Raw genomic sequence first — 23882 nt, 5'->3', positions numbered from 1 at the left:
TCCACTCAACCATGGAATGAATACTTTCAGCCTGCATGGGAGCCAGCTCAGTGGCTACTTTTCACAGGTGGTATGAGGAGCTGGACGGGCTTGGTAAAACTTGGCTATGACATTTTTATTTAACACTATTTTACCCTTGATAGGTTTGAGGTTTCCAATGCCATCCTTGAACACTGCTGTGGCATCATCCAGTACCTTTCTCAATTTGCTTTCAGTTGACTACTTCAGGGGCTGTGGAATGCAATTTATGGATGGATCTCCAATCAAGTTGCATTGGTCTCAGCGAATCACAGCCCCACAGTGCTGACCCTCCTATTTTTACACATGCAAGCCCTAAATAACTTGTTGCTTTTCGCATTTCACTGTTATGAATGTCATTCCCATAGGAGTTACTTTACTCCAGTGTAAATTCTTAGTTGGTTACCTGCAGGCTTCAGTTCAGTATACTTGAAATGTCATTGAAACTGATTTTGTGGAGTGACTGAAACAAGTGTCCAATTCCAGTTTCATTAATTTGCTCTTCACTTCTAGTCCATTTCATATTGCTTGTGTCTTTCACATTGGAAATCTCAAGGCTACCAAGTGCTGTGCCACTCTCATCAGATTTTTCAACAACAGCATGCAGATAGGTGCTCTTTTTGAAACTGCAACTTGACTTTCTGTCTTTTTCTCTTCCTTGTGTAGTCCATTTATTTTGGCCTACCTGAGATGCTCTTTGAATGTGTCGTACTTTGTTGCATTTTCTGCAAGTTTCACCTTTAAATCTGCATTGGCCTGGTATATGAGAACCCCTGCCACATTGGTAACACACATTATTCAGCCAAGAAGGTTTCTGTTTCGGCATTGCAATTTTGTTCATGCTCACTTAAATTGAATTGACTTTATTACTTACATCCTTTATATACTGAGGAGTAAAAATCTTTATGTTACATCTCCGTTCAAATATGCAATGTGCCATTATAGTAATTTATGATAAATATTATGTACAACAGGATAGTCAATATAACATAGAAATGAATTTGTATTAGCGTGAATTAATCAGTCTGATGGCCTGGTGGACGAAGCTGTTCCGGAACCTGTTGGTCCTGGCTTTTATGCTGTGGAACCGTTTCCTGGATGCTAGCAGCTGGAACAGTTTGTGGTTGGGGCGATTCGAGTCCCTGTAATCCTTCGGGCCCTTTTTATGCAACTCACTTTGTAAATGTCCTGAAAAGTGGGAAGTTCACATCTACAGATGCATTGGGCTGTCCACACCATCCACACCACTCTCTACAGAGTCCTGCGATTGAGGGAAGTACAGTTCCCATACCAGGCAGTGATGCAGCCAGTCAGGATGCTTTCAGTTGTGACCCTATAGAAAGTTCTTAGAATTTGGAGGGCTATACCAAACTTCCTCAACCATCTGAGGTGAAAGAGGCGCTATTGTGCTGGTGTGTACAGACCATGTGAAATCCTCGGTGATGTTTATGCCAAGGAGCTTAAAGCTGTTCACTCTCTCAAACCCAGATTAACTGATGTCTATAGGGGTTAGCCTGTTTCTATTCCTCCTGTAGTCCACAACCAGCTCCTTTGTTTTTGTGGAGAAGTTGTTTTCTTGACTCCACTGTGTCAGGGTGATGACTTCCTCTTTGTAGGCTGTCTCATTATTATTTGAGATTAGGCCAATCAGTGTAGTGTCTTCAGCAAATTTAATTTGCAGATTGGAGCTGTGGGTGGCGGCACAGTTATGGGTATACAGAGAGTAAAGAAGGAGACTTTGTTCCTTTCATTATATTGAGCAACGTACATTCAGACTGCTCTATTGTAAATTTGAGATATTTTTACTATAACTATAAGACCATAAAGGAGCAGAAGTAGGCCATTCGGCCCATCAAGTCTGCTCCACCATTCATTCATGGGCTGTTCCAATTCTTCCAGTCATCCCCACTCCCCTGCCTTCTCCCCATTCCCTTTTATGCCCTGGCTAATCAAGAACCTATCTATCTCTGCCTTAAATGCACCCAATGACGGCCTACACAGCTGCTCATGGCAACAAATTCCACAGATTTACCACTCTCTGACTAAAGTAATTTCTCAGCATGTCTGTTCTAACTGGACATCCTTCAATCCTGGAGTCATGCCCTCTTGTTCTAGACTCCCCTACCATGGCAAATAACTTTGCCATATCTAATCTTTCAGGCCTTTTAACATTTGGAACGTTTCTATGAGACCCCACCCCCCCATACTTCTGAACTCCAGGGAATACAGTCTAAGAGCTGCCAGATGTTCCTCATACAGTGACCCTTTCATTCTTGGAATGATTCCTGTGAATCTTCTCTGAACCCTCTCAAATGTCAGTATATCCTTTCTAAAATAAGGAGCCCAAAACTGCACACAATACTCCGTGTGGTTTCACGAGTGCCTGTAGAGCCTCTGCATCATGTCTCTGCTCTTATATTCTATACCTCTAGAAATGAATGCCAACATTGCATTCACCTTCTTCACCACCAACTCAACCTGGAGGTTAACCTTTAGGGTATCCTGCACAAGGACTCCCAAGTCTCTTTGTATCTCTGCACTTTGAACTCTTTCCCCATCTAAATAATAGTCTGCTCGTTTATTTCTTCCACAAAGCTGTGGAGGCCCAATCATTTATGGTTTTTAAGGAGGAGATTGACAGGTATCTGATTAGTCAGGGTATCAAGGGATATGGGAAAAAAGCCAGAAATTTGAACTAGACGGGAGAATAGTTTAGATCATGGTGGAGTGGCGGAGCAGACTTAATGGGCCGAATGGCCCACTTCTGCTCTTTTGCCTTGTGATCTTGTGAAAGTGCATGATCATATACTTTCCAACGTTGTATTTCATTTGCCACTTTTTTGCCATTCCCCTAAACTACCTAAATCTCTCTGCAGGTTCACTGTTTCTTCAACATTACCCGCTCCTCCACCTATCTTTGTATCATCGCCAAATTTAGCCACAAATCCATTAATCCCATAGTCCAAATCATTGAAATACATGATTAAAAGCAGTGGTACCAACACCGACCCCTTTAGAACTCCACTGGTAACTGGCAGCCAGCCAGAATAGGATCCCTTTATTCCCAATTTCTGCTTTCTGCTGATCAGACAATGTTCCACCCATGCTAGTAACTTCCCTGTAATTCCACAAGCTCCTATTCTGCTAAGCAGCCTCATGTGTGGCATCTAAACAAAGGCCTTCTGAAAATCCAAGTACACCACACCTACTGCATCTCCTTTGTCTACCCTGCTTGTAATTTCCTCAAAGAATTGCAGTAGGTTTGTCAGGCAGGATTTTCCTTTCAGGAAACCTTTGGCCTAGCTTGTCACGTGCCTCCAGGTATTCCATAATCTCATCCCTAACAATCAATTCCAACAACTTCCCAGCCACTGATGTCAGGCTAACAGGGCTGTACTTTCCTTTCTGCTGCTTCCCTTCCTTCATCCAGTACAATTCCAGAATTTATCAATTCTTGAAAGATCATTGTTAATGCCTCCACAATCTCTCCAGCTACTTCCTTCAGAACCTGAGGGTGCATTCCATCAGGTCCAGGAGATTTTTCCACCCTCAGACCATTGAGCTTCCTGAGCACCTTCACAGTCATTATTTTCACAGCACAAACTTCACTTCCCTGAAACTCTTGAATGTCCAGTATACTATAGGTGTCTTTCACTGTGAAGATTGTTGCAAAATATGCATTCAGTTCCTCTACATCTCTGTGTCTCTCATTACTATATCTCCAGTGTCATTTTCTATTGGTTCTCTATCTACCCTCAACTCTCTTTTACCCTTTAGATACTTAAAAAAGCTTTCAGTATCTTCTTTGATATTAATCACCAGCTTCCTTTCATAATTCACCTTTTCCTTCCTAATCACTTTCTTAATTTTCTTCTGCAAGATTTTAACTCTTCCCAGTCCTCTATCTTCCCGCTAGTTTTGGCTTCCTTGTATGCTCTCTCTTTTGTTTTTACTTTGGCTCTGACTTCACCTGTCAGCCACAGTAGTGTCCTTTTTCCATTTGAAAATTTCTTCTTATTTGTAATATACCTGTCTTGCACTTCCCTCATTTTTCACAGTAACATCCAGCCATTGCTGCTCTGCTGTCCTTCCTGCAATTGTCCATTTCCAATCAACTTTGGCCAGTTCCCCTCTCATGCCATTGTAATTTCCTTTATTCCACTGAAATGCCGGCACATTGGATTTTATTTTTATCCTTTTTCAAATTTCAAAGTGAACTCAATCATATTGTGATCACTGTTCCCTAAGGTTTCCTTAATCTTAAGCTCTCTTGTCACCTCCAGATCATTGCACAACACCCAATCCAGCACAGCCGATCCCCGAGTGGGCTCAACAACAAGCTGCTCTAAAAAGCCATCCCTTAGACATTCTACAAATTCTCTCTCCTGAGGTCCAGTACTGACCTGGTTATCCAAATCCACTTTCATGCTAAAATCCCCAACTATTATCATGACATTGCCTTTCTGTGATGCCTTTTCTATCTCCTGCTGTAATTTGTAATACACATCCCGGCTGCTGTTTGGAGGCCTGTATACAACTGATATTAGGGTCCTTTTACCCTTGCCATTTCTTAACTCAACTGCTAGAGACTCCACCTTCCGATCCTATCTCATCCCTTTCTAATGATTTAATATTATTTCTTATACACAGGGCCACACCACCCCCTCTGCCTACTAACCTATCTTTACAATACAATGTATATCCTTGGACGTTCAGCTCCCAATGGCAGCCGTCCTTTAGCCAAGTTTCAGAGATGGCCACAACATCACACTTGCCAATCTGCAGCTGAATTTCAAGATCATCCATTTTATTTCTTATGCTGTGTGCATTCAAATATTACACTTTCAGTTCAGTATTTGTTGCTTTCTCTTTGAACTGCACCATCCCTCTGTTGCCCTGTAACTCATCCCACTGGCTGTGATTATGCCTCATCTCCTGCCTGTCCTTTCTATCATCTCTGTTGCATGCTGTTTTCCCCTTCCTCAGCCCTATCACTCCAGTTCCCATCACCCTGTCAAATTAGTTTAAACCCCCCCTAACAGCTCTACTAAACCTGCCTGCTGGGATGTTGGACCCCTTTGGGCTCAGGTGTAACCCGTCCTTTTCGTACAGGTTGTACTTCCCCCAGAAGAGGCCCCAGTGATCCAGAACCCGAAGCCCTGCCCCCTACATCAGTCTCTCAGCCTCGCATTATTATGCCTGATCATGCTATTCTTGTGCTTGTTAGCACGGGGCATAGGCAGCAATCCTGAGATTACTGCCCTGAAGGTCCTGCTTTTCAGCTTCCTGCCCAACTTCCTGAATTCTCTCTTTAGGATCTCCTCCCTTTTTCTACCTATGTCATTGGTACCAACATGTACCAGGACTTCTGGCTGTTCACCCTGTCCCCTCAGAATACTCTGCACTCGATCTGAGACATCCTGTATCCTGACGCTTGAGAGGCATCACACCATGCCGATATCTCTATCAGGCTGACAGAACCTCCTGTCTGTTCCCCTCACTATGGAATCCCCTGTGACTACTGCATTCCTCATCTCCTTCTTTCCCTTCTGTACCACGGAACCAGGCTCAGTGCCAGAGATCCGATCACCGTGGTCGTCTTCTGTCTGTTCACCCCCTCCCCAACAGCATCCAAAACAAGATAACAATTACTGATAGGGATGGCTACAGGGGAGCTCTCTACTATCTGAGCTCTTCCCTTCCCTTCCCTGACCGTCACCCACTTATCTAACCCCTGCAGCCTCGGGGTGACCAACTCCCTATAGCTCCTATCCATCTCCTGCTCACTTTCCCTAATAAGCCGCAGCTCCAGTTCCCTAACACAGTCTCTCAGGAGCTGCATCTTGGTGCACCTGGTGCAGATGTGGCCTTTAGGGAGACTGAAAGATTCCCAGGATGCCCAGATCTGACATCCAGAGCAAAGTACTAACCCTACAGACATGCTCTCTGTATGTCTGAGAGAGCATTTCCATATGCAAATGAGGAAACTGCTGTGTCACTGATAGATTGACAATATTGTTATATTCCTGGACGATGATATAGCATTGCTAGACAATGGGGACTGTGGATGAACTGCAGAACATAAAAGATCTGGGATGTGTTCCCAGGAAACATCTATGCTTCTGAAAGCATTGATATATAATGTTCAGATCAAAGGCCAAAGGCTAGAACTTCTTTTGTATGGCAAAAAAACTTTGCTTTATCAAGTAGCATACGTTCATAAATTGGATCTGTGCTCTCCTCGTGTGTCTTGTTTACATGCAAAGAAGTGTATCCAGTGGCTGGGAATGCACATGGAAACAAGCCTCAATTGGAGAGCTGAGGTCTGCCTCTTAGTCAGCAAGAGACCAACCCGATTTGACCTGTAGTTGGCAAATTTATAGTGTTATTCATTTGACAGGTAAACCCTCATGAATTTAACTGGGGATTTACTTGCACTACATCTGTTATCATACTCTCCCACCCGTCACCAATATCACTTTTGCCTGAATTATCCCTCCTATCCATGACTAAGTTTGGATCCTGGCCTTTTCACATTCCTCAAAACTTGACCCTAACTGATAATATGGACCACACTACCTGAGTACATATCTAGCTCTGATCTTTCTTCCCTCAATTCCGTTTCTTCTAATATTGACCCATCCTTCAAAGGATCTTCTAATGTTGCCCTTGGTATCCACCGCTCCTCTCTCTATTGACCATTGAGTTACATTCACATACGCTCTTCTCTCCCGGTATTCTCAGCATGTCCTATACCCAATGAACTATCAAATAATACTGCAATAGACATCACACAATATTGGTGTGTTCTGGCCTCTGCTAGGTGGCCTCATTCTTTAGTGATGAGGGAAACAATGTGCTCTCTGGTCGCTGTTCAATAATGTCATAATGTAGATGACCCCGTGACTACTTCCAAAAGAATGTGTGCTGTGCATAAAGGATTGCATTTGCATTAAAACTTTTGATTTCCTTTATGTACAAAACTGTGCTCCACAGAAGGAAATTTAGCTGAAAAAAAATTAGGACTTCTCGGACAGAATTGTAAATCAAAAGCGCAGGGGCAGCATTAAGGGAAGGGTAAAGGGCAGATGGAAACAAACCGAGAGAGCGGAGTTGAAGGGTGAAATATGTGGTTAGTAGGGGGAAGCGAGGTGAAAGTGGGTGATGGAGGGGTGGGGAGATTATGGGAAAGGAGGTATGAATGGAAGGACTGACAGTGGGTTGGAAGGAGAGGTGGAAGCACAGGGCTACCTGAAGCTGAAAAATTCGATGTTCATACCATCGGGTTGTGGACTGTATCGAAGCAGAAAATGAGATGTTGTTTTGGTTTCCTTTTAGTCTCAGCCCTCAATGGAAAATGTCAAGGACTGATGGAAAAACAAACTCCTTCATGATGTATATCTGTTTTAATTAACTTGTGTTTATCACCATAGTTTTTGATTCCGTGGCCACAGAGTGTATATGCGCAGCATTAGGGCTAGAAGCTAACATTTGGCTCCTAGTTTCCATTTAGCCGTACCTGGGGCCTGTTTGCCCTTTAAGTCCCCTTTCAAGATTGATTTCCTAGAGGGCAGTAAATATTCAAACTTTTATCTTCAAAGAGTGAAAGATGTTGCAATGAATAACCAAGAGGATTCCAAACCTTAGAGGTAAAGCTCAAATGATTAGAACAACATCTGCAGAAACCAGTAACACATGACGTTGAATCTAATCCTGACATTGGCACTGTGTCAACTGCTGTTCAAGAGACATAGACCAGCAGTGAGTCGAGATAAGAGATTTCCTCAGTTCTAGGAACAAGTGTGCCATCAGAGACAAAGATGCAGCTGAGAATGTCAAATCAACTTCTGAGACCAGTCAGCAGGCTGAATCTGTAATGACTGTGAAAATGTGTTTACACATGGCTTGTTCAAAGTGGAAAAGTAAAGTGGTGTAATTACATACTGAATTATGGTGGTCACAGGACATGGTGACGTTATCAGATACCCTATTAAGATGTGACAACTACCTGTAGTAATTTCATTGTTGATCCTGCTTGTTCCAGAGTAACTTTTCTCCGTTCCTGCTTATCAAGAACCAATCTGCTTCTGCTTAAAAGTATTCAAAATCGCCACTGGCATTTGAGGAAAATCATTTCAAAATTTCCAAGATAAGTAAGTTTCCTTCAGCTCTGTCTTAATTGGGTGATCCATTAGGACAGTGAATGGTAGTTCGAGATTTTCGCAAAAGTGAAAATATCCTCTACACTCCCACTGTGTCAAAACTTCTCATGACTTCATGTTTCAATTAAATGCCTTCTCAGTCAACTAAACATAAAGAATGCAGGATAATTTTATGTTTCAGCCAATTAAATCTTCTCTGAACTGCTTTTACATCCTGCTTAAACAGGAAAATCAGAAATGGACACAACGTTCCACACGTGGACTCAGCAAAGTCGACCATCCATAACCTTTCTATTCAGTTTCTATCACAATATATGGTGACAATCGCTTTGCACATTCTGATGAAGGGTCTTTAACCAGAAAAATTAATTCTGTATCTCTTTCCACAGATGCTGCCTGACCTGCTGAGTGTTATCAATATTTTCTATTTTTATTTCTGATTTCCTGCATAAACAATACTTTGATTTTCAATGATAATAGTTTGTTGGCTTTCCAGTATCTTGCATTTGCATGCTATCTTTTAGGGAATCATTCACAAGAGACACCAAGATCCCTCTGCATCTCAGATCTCCACAGTCTCTCATATAGATAATGTTTCTTTTTAATCTTCCCTACCAACATAGACAATCTGTACAATTTTCCAGATCTTTGTTCAGTTATGTAACTCATCTATATCTCTTCAGAAACTCCTGTGTCTCTCTCACAGCTAATTTTTCTGCATCTATATCTCAGTAGATTTAGTGACTATACCTTCAAATATTTTATCAAGTTATTTTCATAAATTGTAGAAAGTTTTGCTTCCAGCATCAGTCGCTGTAACACACCATTTGTTATACCTCTGCCAGTCAAAGAAAGATACTCATTTGTGCCATTATAGAGTCATAGAATCATAGAGCTAAACATCATGGAATCATGTCCTTCGATCCAACTTGTCCAAGATGTCTATCTGAGCTAGTCTCATGTACCTGCATTTGGTCCATATCCGGAAACCTCTTCTATCCATGTACCTGTTTAAATGTCTTTTGAACTTTGTATTTGTTCCTGTCTCCACAGCTTCCTCTAAAGCTCGTTTCATATACCCATCAACCTCTAAGTGAAAAAGATTCCCCTCAGGCCCCTTTTATATTTTTCCTATCTCCTTATGTCTCACCTTAAATCTTTTAAGGTTAGACTGATCTACCCTAGGAAAAGGACTGTGAACTCATCTATCATAATGTTATAGACCACTATATAAAGTCACCCCTCAGACTCCTATGCTCCAGGGAATCTCCATTCTCCCTTTCCGGATAGCCACCCAATCTTCTATCTAAGCCAAAATGGTACCTTCCATATCATGCACAATGATTTTGTGCAATACTATTGATGCAGCACCTAATCAAATGTTTTCTATAAATTTATTTGTTCACATTTTTGCACACCATATGATACTTCTTCAAAGAACTCCAATGAGTGAGTCAAGCATAATTTTCCTTTCCAAAAACTATGTTGACGTTCCTTTCCCTGATTACCTTGATATTTAAGGTTCCTCCTATGACATGTTTAGTAATAGTTTCTAATGTTTTCTCTATGACTGATGTTAAGCTCACTATTAATGTAGCTTTGCATGTGTTTAAGGTCCACCTATGGATTTCATGTCGATCTTATGTAATTATTTTAGTCAGAGTTTAAAGGAGACAGGATCCAAATCTTTGTAATAATGATATAGGTAGCTAACTTTAAGAACATTAATATTTCATTTACTTTGTACAATCCATACATAAATCAGATGCATTTATCCACAAAGCATGGTGTTCAGAGTTAGTTATCAGAAGACTAAAAGTAGAAAAAGTGAATTTGGGTTAATTAAAAAGAAACGGGTTGAATACCAGTTTAAGAACAAGGTTAAGCATTTCAACAAAATGTAAAAACCTTATTTTTGATTTTTTATTTTATTTTGCACTTAGGTTAATATTATTCACAGATGTTGTTAGATCTTCTCTGACAAGGGCCTTTGTTAACAAGACAGGGGATTTACTTCCAGCCACGTGTAATGACATTTTCTCAACTCAAAAGACACAGGGGTGCCTGAGAAGACAGTGGGAATGTGCCAATGAAGTAGCTCTGATTGTAATGATCAGCAGAGCTGGCTTGAGGGGCCGAAAAATCTGCTCTTCTTTCTATTTTTCTACATTTTCTGTTTTGTAAATTGCCACTGATTGATACTGTTGGGTGGAATAAATCACCCTTACGTTATAAACATGAGAAAATCTGCAGATGCTGGAAAACCAAAGCAACACACACACACACACACACACACACACACACAAAATGCAGGAGGAACTCAGCAGACCAGGCAGCATCTATGGACATATGAGCAAACAGTTGACATTTCAGGCCAGATCCCTTCTTCAGGATCAGTCCTGAAGCAGGGTCTTGTCCCGAAATATCGACTGTTTACTCTTTTCCATAGATGCTGCCTGGCCTGCTGAGTTCCTCCAGCACTTTGGGTGGGTTGCTGACTCTTATGTTGTTCTGTTCCTGTGGTGAAGCTGCTCTTCAAGATAGAACTGTACAGTTAAACTGGTAAAAGTCAAATCTTATGACTGGAAGCCCAAATTATATTAGTGCTTGATAACAAGATAGACTGACAAGGCAACTTGTTGATATTTCTGGCACATTTTACCCTTACAACTCATAAAGAGGCTTGGAATAAAACTGCTAATACTTTTGGTAAAGTCTGCAAAGGCCTTCTTTATTAACGATGTAGTAATATGAAAGTCGTGGGATAGTTCTTTTGAAGCTCAATGCACTCCGCCTTGCTAATGCAGAAGGGAAAATTGAAGTAGATTTTCAATTAGGTTTCAATTTACTGATCAAGTAAACCTATTGTCATAAAACACACCCATCTGAATCTGCTATTGTAGTTCATTTATAGTAAATTATAATCATCACTTTGGTTATTTCCAGTTATTAAAAATGCATTATTCCAATTATAATGCCATAAAACTTTAGAATGTGTCTAAGTAATGATTACTCGTTATGGTTAATTGTCTTTTACCAGTTGCCAAAGCAAATGTAGTGGTAAGTCCCAAAGATAACTCAATAATCTTACTACTCTTGGTATTTTAATTGCTGAACAACGTGGTTGTCCAAATGAAGGGCCTAACTCTCTCAATAGCCACTGGTGCACCTTATAATATTATAATTACAGCTTGTTTAATTATAGGTTTGATCTTTTGTGCTGTATGAATACCTTTAATAAAATGTAATCCCTTGCACACACATCAGAGAAAATGGAATAAATGAAACAATAAAAGAATATTCTTTGTTAAGCTCTGAAATTTCAAAGGTATTTACAGATTAGCAAGCATTTTTTAAAGCTTTAAAATTATTGGAATATATGAAATTTAGCCAGGAAAACATGTACAATTCTGACAGTCAGCAATATTCTCATGATCAGTTAACATAAGTATAGTTTTAATGACTGAGCTATTTCCTTGCTTATTGCACATTTACTCCAGGATTTCTGGCACGGCACAATGAAAAAGCAGGTTCTCATTGATACTGCAATTTATATTAATTTAGTTCTGTATAAATTTGTGTTTGTCATGATTGAAACATACTGTTCTGCTGCTGCAAAACCCATTTTTCATGATACTTATACTCTGTGTAGAAAATCTGCAGATGCTGGAAATCCAGAGCAACACACACAAAATGCAGGAGGAACTCAGCAGGCCAGGCAGCATCTATGGAAAAAAGACCTGCTAAAAGGTCTTGTCCCGAGATGTCGACTGTTTCCTCTTTTTCATAGATGTTGTCTGGCCAGCTGAGTTCCTCCAGCATTTTGTGTGTCTCTGTGTATGTATACCTTTCACAATAACTTGACCTTGAACTTAGCCTGTTAAAATTCAAAACAGCAACATATTTTAAACATATGTGTGCATAAACTTGTCAAAATACCTGAACATTGAACACTGCTTTAGGAGTGCCCAATTATTTCATCATTTCCCACATTATAATGCAACTGAAACAAAAACAGAATGAAAAGTTATTCATTTGTACAAGGCATTGGTAAGGCCAAATTTGGAATATTGTGTACAGTTCTGGTCACTGAATTATAGGAAAGATATCAATAAATTAGAGAGAGTGCAGAGACGATTTATTAGGATGTTACCTGGGTTTCAGCACTTAAGTTACAGAGAAAGGTTGAACAAGTTAGGTCTCTATTCATTGGAGCGTAGAAGATTGAGGGGGGATTTGATCGAGGTATTTAAAATTTTGAGAGGGATAGATAGAGTTGACGTGAATAGGCTGTTTCCATTGAGAGTAGAGGAGATTCAAATGAGAGGACACGATTTGAGAGTTAGGGGGCAAAAGTTTAAGGGAAACACGAGGGGGTATTTCTTTACTCAGAGAGTGATAGCTGTGTGGAATGAGCTTCCTGTAGAAGTAGTAGAGGCCAGTTCAGTTGTGTCATTTAAGGTAAAATTGGATAGGTATATGGACAGGAAAGGAGTGGAGGGTTATGGGCTGAGTGCGGGTAGGTGGGACTAGGTGAGATTAAGAGTACGGCCTGGACTAGGAGGGCCAAGATGGCCTGTTTCTGTGCTGTGATTGTTCTATGGTTATATGGTTATTTACAAAAAAATCCAAACTTGATGGGTTTCTGGTGACGTCATTGTTGAGAATGGCAGCTTAAGTCACTAGCTCCTCCGGAAAAACGCGTATTAAGCCCTGTTAGCCCATCAAATATAGTATTTTTCGAAAAATATTTGAACTGAAAAGAGGGTCAAGAATGGGGGAAAAGAATGAAAATAAAAAAAGTGACATTGCGGAGCCTGCGGCCAAGAGGAGTGCAGCGAACGTCTCTCCTACCCGACCGCATGCTTGCGGGGTGGACACTGGCCTCACTCAGGCAAAGTGGCGAATATGATCAAAATTTTGAAAGAGATAAGGGAGTTCCAGAAAGATATAAAGCAGCAGCTACATGATATTAAGTCAGAGTTCGCCAACGTCAATCAAAAAATAGCAGTGGCAGAGACTCGAATTGAGAAGGTGGAAGATCGCATTCAAAACGGAATGGATACTGAGTAATATGATAAAAGTATTACATCACCAAGAAGGTAACCTATTTGTCCTGGAGGGAAGATCATGGTGGAAAAATATCAGAATCTACAACGTTCCCGAAGGAGCGGAGGGCTCGACTATGACGGAGTTTGTCGGAAAGTTGCTGCGGGATGCAATGGAGCTTCCCTTGACTATGGAGCTGGAAATCGGGAGAGCGCATCGCATGATCATCCCGAAGCCTACCCGAGATATAGCAGATAAGCCACGCTCAATAATAATTAAATTCCTTCGGTACAGTACCAAGGTGGAGATTCTACGAAGGGCCTGGGGTAAGAAGAGGGTGTTTTTAGATGATAAATTAATATATTTTGACCAAGATTACCCCCCCCACGGTCCTGCAGAAACATAAAGAATACTCTGAAGTAAAGCAAGTACTAAAGCAAGAAAGGATTAGATTTCAAACTCCATACTCTGCTAAACTTCGAGTGATTTATGAAGACGGGACGTGGTTGTACCAGACAGTGGAAGAGGCGACTACAGATATGAAGGCCAGAGGGTTGCCCATCAGCACGACCAAAACGAAGGAAAGCCTGACTGAGGAATTATCCCGCTCCGCTTGGGAAATAGTGCGAGAATCGAGAAGGCAGGAGACAGGAGGAGGCTGAGAGAAATATATCAGGAAGAGACCGGGAGTTTTCCAAAGACAGTCCTCACCCCCTCCAGAAGAGCCATAAGTTTTGGCTAACTTTAAAAATGTTGAGAAGCTAAATGGAAGCAAAAGTAGACAGTGATATATGTATCTCGAGAAATACTTATAATGTAGATTTTATATTACTTAGTTATTATTCTTTATTCACTCACTTATTCCTTTTTCCCCAATCAAAATGAGAATATATATATATATATACATATATATGTGTATATATATGTGTGTGTATGTGTGTGTGTGTATAGGAATACACAGGGAAATCTTTTCTGTGTAATGGATTTGTTCACTGACTTTTATGAATACCGCAATGGGGGCCCTCAACTCACAAGTAGGAGGGGTTATCCCCCACAGCTAGACATTTCCTCTAGCTCAACGCAGGGTCATCTACTAGAGACATCAGCCTTGGAATCACACGATCATTGCAATTTTTGTTATTATTTGCGTTTCTTGGTTCTTATTTGTTCAGGGAGTAGATCGATTAAGTTTTATTCTGCTAATTTCAATGATACATTGACAGATAAATACAGATGGCTAAGGACAAGGTAAAATTAATTTCTTTTAATGTCAATGGGCTATTAAATCCAATCAAACGTAGTAGAATTTTATCCAAAATTAAAAAAGAACAAGCCCATGCAGTATATTTACAGGAAACTCACTTAAGTGATAATGAGCACAAAAAACTAAAGAGAATGGGCTTCACTAATCTGTTTTTCTCATATAAATCAGGACATAGGAGGGGAGTTGCTATTCTTATCTCAAGTAAGCTAAATTTTGAAGAAGTATTCAAAATGGGAGATAAAGAGGGCAGACATATTCTGGTAAAGGGGAATATAGACAGAAATTCAGTTACTCTATTGAATATATATGCACCCCTGGGAAGTGATATTGGTTTCTTTCAGAAAATTACTGATATTATGGTAGTAGAAACTGGTCTCCTGATATGTGGAGGAGACTTAAATTTACAATTACAAACAAATTTAGACTCTTTAAATAGAAAAACCTATGAAACAAAATCCTTACATAAGAAAGATAAAACACTTTTTGAAGATGTTGGTTTGATTGATATATGGAGGGGCCTTTTCCCCGACAGAAGGGATTACACTCATTATTCTGCTTCCCATCCTGTATATACAAGAATAGACTATTTCATAACATTTTGAAAAGAGAAAGACAAAATAAACACCTGTGGAATTGGGACAATAGGTGTAAGTGACCATGCACCTATATACTTATCTGTTGATTTTGACCTACAACCAAAGAACACTATTTGGAAACTAAATTCAAGTCTATTCAATGATCCGTACTTTAAGGAACAAATTAAAAAAAATAAATTGGTCTCTACTTAGAATTTAATGATAATGGCGAGGTTTCACCTCCCATTTTTTGGGATACTTTAAAGGCTGTCTTAAGAGGGAAAATTATAGCGATATCTTCATATAAGAAAAAAAATAAGGAATAAAACATTAGTGGAATTACAAAATAGGCTGAAGGAACTAGAGAAAAAGCACAAGTTGAATTTGGCACAGGATACATTAGGGGAAATTTAAAGAATTAGGAATGAAATTAATAGTTTGGCTACGCAAGAAATCAGGAAAAATTTAATGTTTCTGAAACAGAGACGTTATGAAAGTGGATCAAAATCTATGAAAATACTGGCATGGAATCTGAAAAAAAAGATAGCAGAAAATACAATTCATAGAATTAGGGACCCAAGAACGAAAATGATAAAAAAAATAAGCTAAGTGAAATTCAAGAAGCTTTTGAAGTATTTTACAAAACTCTATATTCCAAAGTTCCAGAGGGAAGCATAACCCAAATTGACACCTTCTTGAATTCTCTAGAGTTACCCACTTTAAGCAAAGAATAAAATAGAAGGATGACTGCTGACATAACTGAAGTTGAATTAAAAGCTGCAAGTAGTAGGCTTAAATTAAGCAAGTCACCAGGATCAGATGGGTATATGGCAGAGTGGTACAAAGAATTTAAAAATGAGTTAATTCCTGTTTTACTCCCCACACTGAACTGGGCTCTAAAAAAGGCACAAATGCTACCAATTGGAAGGAAGCGATAATCTCAGCTATACCGAAAGAAGGCAAGGATAAAATGGAATGCGGGTCATTTAGACCAATATCCGTTCTTAATGTAGATTATAGATTATTTACCTCCATCATGGCCAAACGATTAGAGGAGCTTCTACCTATACTGATACGTAATGATCAGACAGGTTTTATACAACAACGCCAGACTCAAGACAATATACAAAGGACACTTCACATTATGGATTATATACACAAAAAAAAATCGAAGCAAAAGTGATAAGAGTGGACGCTGAAAAGGCATTTGATTCGGTTAATTGGAATTTTCTTTACAGAGTTTTACATAGATTTGGTTTCCAAGACACAATTATTAAAACTATACAGACACTATATGACAACCCTACTGCTAGGATTAAAATCAATGGATACTTATCAAATAGTCTTACCCTAGAAAGGAGCACAAGACAGAGTTATGCATGGTCACCACTACTCTTCGCATTATGTCTGGATCCATTAGCTCAATACATCAGACAAAATGAAGGTATCATGGGAATTACTATTAAAGGAACAATGCATAAATTGGCTTGTTATGCGGATGACATTTTGATCTATCTAGGGCAACCAACATACTCTTTACCTAAATTGATGCAATCCTTTGAACAATATGGTCAATTATCAGGATACAAGATCAACATAGATAAAACCCAATTACTCTCATATTACTATAGCCCACCAAGAGAAATTGAAAGTAGATATCCCTGGGCATGGCATACAAAGTCTTTCAAATATTTGGACATCATCATGTCAAAAGTTTTGGCAAAATTATCAGAATGTAATTATCAGCCTTTATATAAAAAAAGTAAGGAAGATATGGCAAGATGGAACCTGATTCCTTTTTTCAGTCTCAGTTCAAGGATTGAGTTTATTAAAATAAATACACTGCCCAGACTGTTATATCTCTTTCAGACCCTACCAATAGAGGTTAATCAAAATCAATTCAATGAATGGAACAAGATGTTATCAAGGTATATTTGGCAGGGTAAAAGGCCTAGAGTTTGTCTCAAAACTTTGCAATTAGCAAAGGAAAAGGGGGCATGGGGGCCTACCTTCTCTTAGAGATTATTATTTTGCAGCACAGTTGAGAGCTGTGATATTTTGGTGCAACCCATCATATGACACTCAATGGAAAAACATTGAGGAGCGGATTCTTCCCATTCCCATACAAGCAATTTTGGCTGATAACAACCTGTAAAGGAACATAAATACTATTGATAACCCATGGGTGAAATAGACTCTTAAAATATGGAAAACTACTATAAAAGAATATGATCTAGAGGGAGATATTGCAATTCTTAAATGGTGTGCATATGACTCAGATTTTACACTAAATAAATTGGATGCTAGATTTAAGGACTGGACAGCTAAAGGACTAACAGTTCTTTGCAACATAATGAAAGAAGAAACACTGTTCAGTTTTGAAATGCTTAAAGAGAAAGACTTATTAGAAAAACAAGATTTTTATCGGTATTTACAGATGCGACAACAAGTTAATAAGACGTTTAAGAATGTAACCAAGGCAAGTACATGCTTGATAGAGCTATTTAGAAAAGCATATAATTCAGATAACGGTAGTAGAATAATTTCAAGCATGTCAAATCTTAAAACACATTCGACTTCATACATTAAAACAAAATGGGAGAAGGAAGGAGGGTTAATTATATCTGAGGAAGAATGGACAATAATATGGAGGTATCAATGGAAGTGTACCAGTTCACAGAAATGGAGGGAGTTTGGATGGAAAAATTTGATAAGATATTTTATTATGCCCTCTCAGAAATCCCATTATGATAGTATCCTCCCGGTTTGCTGGAGAAATTGTGGAAATCAAAATGCAAATCATTATATTATTTGGGACTTCCCTGTTATCAAAAACTATTGGAGGGGGATACACAATGCCCTACAAGACACCTTTAAATGTGAATTACCCTTAGAAAGTAAGACAATATATTCTGGATATATACCTCAAGAATGGTTGAAAAGAGATAAATATTTAATGAATATACTGTTGGTGGCTGGTAAAAAGACTCTTACTAGGAAATGGTTATCACAGGAGAGCCCAACTTTAAATGCATGGATGGAAATTACAACGGACATTTACAAAATGGAGAAGGTAACAGCATCTATTAATCATACACTGGAACGATTTGATTCATACTGGGAAAAATAGTTTAACTACATAATGCCTCATAGGCCTGATTTTATTTTCACAAATCAATGAATATGTTGTAAAAAAAAGATCACTCCCTACTTGTACATAGTTCTTTCCTTTTGCTTGTTTTTTCTTTCCGCCCTTTTCTATAAGTGTATACCTCAGATAAATACTTTGTGGAGATTTGTGATATATATGATTATATGATATATATGTACAATGTCCGAAATACATCTCATGGAAATGTTTGTTTGATAATGAACTTCAATAAAAAATAAATTACAAAAAAAATCCAAATTTGCCTAACATCAGAACCTCTCAGCTCCTCACTGTCTCCATCCAACAAACAGGAATCATCAGCCATTTGTTTCCAATTCATCACCTGCAGCCTATTTAAACCCAGCCTTCACCACAGTCCTGGTTCACCCATCGAACCAGTCAGCCTCAAACAGTTGCTCCTAGTCTGCAGTTAACTTGTTGCCTTGTCATGTTAAGTATCCATTCTCTCTTGTCTTGTGGCTGCACGTTGCTTGTTATTTTGCAGTTTATTATTAAAGTGATCGTTTCCATTGCTCTGCTTTCAGGTCAGACCTGCTCTGCATTTCCTGACAGGATAAGTGAACCAACATTTAACCGAGCAGAGTATGTTCACCTAAACTAAGTCATCCATCGACCTGAGCACTCAATCCAGAGGTAGCAAAAAACCTCTGACCATCTGGTTGCCAGTCTCTTCCAACTCTCTATCTTGATACGACAGCATTGCAACAGTCAACTTCCTCTCTCTGAGACTGAGATTCTGCTGCCTGAACAGATTCGCAACCAAACGCCACAACTTCTTGTCCCAGCGCATCTTGCACTTCAGGCTCCAGCCATCTCTGTGCGTTACATAACGAGCCAAGATTGCCTTTGTCATTTCTCTCATGATTTGGTGAGGTCTGACCTGGGCCATCACTAACTGAGACAATAAAACCAGCATTTGCAACCAATATGAGGATTTTACCACTGAGATGCACCATGTTATTGATCATCTGGATTGTGGAAAGGGGCCAGTGGATCGGAAACTTTGCATGTGCCAAGGCTCACGCTCAGTATTGGATTACACTGTCGAATTCAGTGGAGCCCATCTGGATTGTGGAAGTGCTGCTGGCCCATTGCCATCACGGCCTTTAGGGGACATGAAAGATGAGCTGTCTAACTGGGAGATGCCCACCGACCTCGATAGCCTCATTACTTTGGCCATCTGAATTGACTAACTTCTATAGGGATGACCCTCCAGATCACCAGCCAGAACCCCAATTCAATTCTCAGGCCTCAAGACCTTCATCATCAATGCCTCCAGAACCCATGCAGTTATGAAGGGCTTCCTTAACCTCCAAAGAGCATGAGAATCAGTGGGGGAAAAACTTGAGTGACAGAGCCGCTGATCATCCACACGTCAATGCCAACTGGTCCTGGAAAATGGCACCGCAGATAGAGACTGGCAGAGGCAGCTGTTTTCTTTTATCTAGTAGGCTCCTCCTGGCCTTTTGTTCCAGCACTATAGCCCAGCTCTCGCGTTCTCTCTCTCTCTCTCTCTCTCTCTCTCTCTCTCTCTCTCTCTCTCTCTCTCTCTCTCTCTCTCTCTCTCTCTCTCTCTCTCTCTCTCTCTCCCCCTCCCTCCCTCCCTCCCTCCCCCCTTCTCCTCCACACCCCAATGGCTCTATGGACACAAGAGATTCTGGGAGATCCAGTGCAGGAGGCAACTTTCTGGACCTGATTCTGAATGTGTAGCCTGGACTCCCTGCTGAGCCTATCTCTCACTCTTTCTATATTGCAGTCATTGCCGCAAGTTCCTTGGAGTCTTTGAAAGTCTGAGTGTGCACGCAGACTGTGCACAGGAACATCGGAGAGCACTGGGAGTCTACCAGTACCTCCTTATTGAGTCACCCAAAACTCCTATCATCCTAGGTTACCCCTGTCTCTCCACCTAGAACCTGGTTATCCAGTTCTCTGCTGAGTTGGGGATCCACCTACCTGATCCTCAGCTAGCTTTACCCCGTAAATCCGTGAAGAAGTAGAAACTCTCGACTTCACTAGACTCCCACAAGAATACGACAACTTGGCTATCGCATTCAATGAAAAGGAAGCCAACACCCTGCCACTTCACAAGCCACACGACAGCCGCCTCCAGCACCAGCCCATCTTAAGGTTGTCTGTGCTCCCTCTGCCTGTCTGAGAACTAAGCCATGAATGAGTGCATCTCCAAAGTGCTACAGCATGTCTACATTCGACCATCCCTGTCCCCCGCCTGTGCAGGATTCTTCTTTGTCAAAAAGAAAGATGGGGTCTTCATCCCTGCCAGGACTACAGTGGACTCAACAAAATCACCTTCAGGAACCACTGTCCTCTCCCCTTGATGGATAGCACATTTGAAGCACTGTGCACTCAGGTCTTCACAAACTGGATCGATGGAGCATGTACAAGCTGATCGAATACTTGTCAGGAGTTGAGTGGAAGATGGTGTTCATAAAGTCCAGGGGCCACTATGAATTCATGGTCATGCCTTTCAGACTTTCCAACAGTCCGGCCATTTTCCGAGCCTTCAGCAACAATACCTACTACACAGGGATGTGTTCATCTGCCTCGATGATATTCTCATCTTTTCTAAGAACCTCAACAACCACGGCTGTCATGTCCATTCAGTTCTTCAGCACCACCTCTATATCTAACTCTCTTGCAAGTTAGAGAAATGCCAAATCCACGCCCCTTCCTGTGTTACATCCTTTCACCCCATGGACCCCGAGAGAGTGCACACTGTCATTGAATGGTGCCAACTACACACCCTCAAGCAGCTAGAGTTCTTCGTAGGGCTCCTCCTACTTTTACCACTGTTTCATCAGGAACTACAGCCAAATCACCACTTATTTCCATTTATATTTATCATTATTATTGTTGTGAGCAGAGAGACAACATCTGCCGGAAGTAAATTCCTTGTATGTGCACAGGTACTTGGCGATTAAAGTCTGATTCTGATTCTGATTCTGATCTCATCTCCCTCACCAAATCATCTACCTCACGGATAGATGCTGTCACAGACCACGCTTTCATAGAGCTCGAGACTCCTCTTCCACCACACCCATTCTCTGCCACCTGAACCCCTCTAGACCGTTTGTGGTGGGGGGGGGGTTGACGCCTCTGACGTGGGTGTTGGGGCCACCTTCTCCCTGCTAGAACCAGATAGGAAAACAACATTGTGCATTCTTGTGCAAGTTCAACTCTACACAGTGCCATAATGGAGTAGGAGACAGGGAGCTACTCACCATCCAATGGGCCTCAGAGCAATAGAGGCATTGCCTAATTGGAAAAACTCAGCCCTTCCTGACCTTGACTGGCCACCAGAACCTCATATCTATTCAATAGACCCAGAAACACAACCCATGTGAGACTCACTGGACTCTTTTTCTTTGAAAAATTCGGATTCACCATATCCTACTGATGTGGTTCCAAGGACACTAAGATGGATGCCCTTTCTGGACTGTTTGACCCAGCTGTAACAGAGTCTGACCCTCAGCCCATCATTCCATCTTCTTAAATCTTCATTCCAATCACCTGGAACATGGAGAACTAGATACACAAGGTCCTCCTGCAACAGTCTCATCAGACTGACACACCTGATGACTGCATGCATGTGCCAGCGGGCATACACTCTAAGAAACTCCAGTGAGCCCATTCCTGACCCATTTGTGGCCATCCAGGTGTACAACATCCCTGGATTTTCTGCAACCCTGGTTCTGCTGGCCCATCAGGATCGCAGATGTACACCACTATGTCACTGCCTACCCCCAGTGTATTCAGTCTGATTCCTGCAAGCAGTGGCTGTCTGGGCTCCTCAAGCCTCTGTCAGTTCCTCAACACCCATCATCCCACATCATCAGAGGTTTGAAACTTCTGCTGGGGCCACACTGCTCATGACAGTGGTGGACCGGTTCATTTCTCTTCCTAGCTGCTGAGATGGCGGACCTGGCTCTCCAACACATAATCCACCTCCCCGGCTTCCCTCGGGACTTGGTGTTGGACCAGGGCCAACAATTGGTCTCCCGCTTCTGGCAGCCCTTCTACTCACTGCTCCCTACCTCGTGAGTTTGTTTTCTGGCTATCATCCACAGACCAATGGAGAGGCAGGAAGAGCCAATCAGCAAGTGAGAAGTTTCTGTGATGCTTCACCACCTCTAACCCTTCCACAATGAAGATGTATCTGCTCTGGGCTGAGCTATCCCACAATCCTCACACATACTCTCTCATGGGTATGTTACCATGGCTACCAACCCCAATTGTTCACCACAGAGGAAGGAGTCAATGGTAGAGGTCCTGTCTGTCGGAGTCCAGGTTTTAAAATCCTAGAATGCTTGGAAAAAGGCAGGGAGGCCCATCCTAGCTGTCAACTGCACCTACTGCAACCAGGGGACTGTGTTTGGCTGTCCACCCAAGATCTGCCCCTACACACCAACCTGCAAGTGCTTGCCCCAGTTCAGTTGTCCCTTTAAAGTAACCCATCGCATCAACCTAGTCATTTAACATCTCAAGCTGCCATCAGGATGACATCTACCTTCCACGTGTCCTGCCTCAAGCTCATTGTACATAGACCACTGACTCCACCTGAGCCTGCCACCTCTGGGATCAAGGAAGGTAGGAGGTAGTCCGGTTTACACATTTTGCCAGTTGATGGATTCAAAGGTTCAATTATTGTCAAAGTATACAACTCCGAAATTCTTCTTCTCTGGGTAGCCATGAAACCAGGAAAGAAAAGGGAGGCAGCATGATCATTAACCCCCAAATCCCACCCCCATGCAAAAAAAATGATAAAGATTGGAGGAAAAACAGAATTAAAAAAACCCATAAGACTGAAAAAAGTCTATAGTCCAAGTCCACAACCAAAACACAGAAAACCTGGGCAACGTCCTCCAGGCACAGCGGCAGCCTCTCCCCTCTCTGGCAGTGTAGCAGTGCGATCCTCAATGATCAAGGGACAGGCAGCCAGTTCTCACCCTGTGCACTTACCTCAATGCTTCAATCTCCCTCTTCGCTTTAATTGTAAAACTATGGAAGCTTTATTTGGTGAAATGGAGCCGAGCATTGGATTGCGCCGTACAGCTGTCCCATAGCCTGCCTGCCTTTAGGTTCATATAGGCTGCCTCTGCCTCTCAAAACCATCTCAGAGACTGCATAGTACTGGAACACCCAAATGATCTTCAAACAGTAAATAACAGGCTCCACCATTTCAGAATCTCATCCAAGATAAAAAAAAACAAACATAAAAGATATAAAAGAAGAGAAATATATCGTTTCATGATCCATTCAGAAGATATTGACCTAATCAGCATTGTACTCAGGCACCATCTTCACTAGATTCATGTCAACATAGATGAGGTGTGCAATACCTGATCGACTGAGAAAGATTCAGCCTAGTGGAGAGATCTTGGGATTGTCATCCAGTTACATCTTGGATCCATTCCTCATTGAGAAGTTCCACCAGACTTACACAGATCATCCTGGACTGTCGGGTGCTGGCTGTAGGAAGGGGGTGTTCTGTCAGGTCTGCAAATGTAGGCTCCTCCCAGTCACCACCCAGCTAAAAGTCATTTGTTTACAACTCATCACCTGCAGCCTATTTAAACCCAGCTCTTGTTTCATTTGTTCTTGTTCATTTATATGAACCAGTCAGC

Source organism: Hypanus sabinus, chromosome 25, assembly GCF_030144855.1.
Source record: "Hypanus sabinus isolate sHypSab1 chromosome 25, sHypSab1.hap1, whole genome shotgun sequence".
In the NCBI taxonomy this organism is placed as follows: Eukaryota; Metazoa; Chordata; class Chondrichthyes; order Myliobatiformes; family Dasyatidae; genus Hypanus; species Hypanus sabinus.
This window is presented reverse-complemented; position numbering follows the sequence as displayed.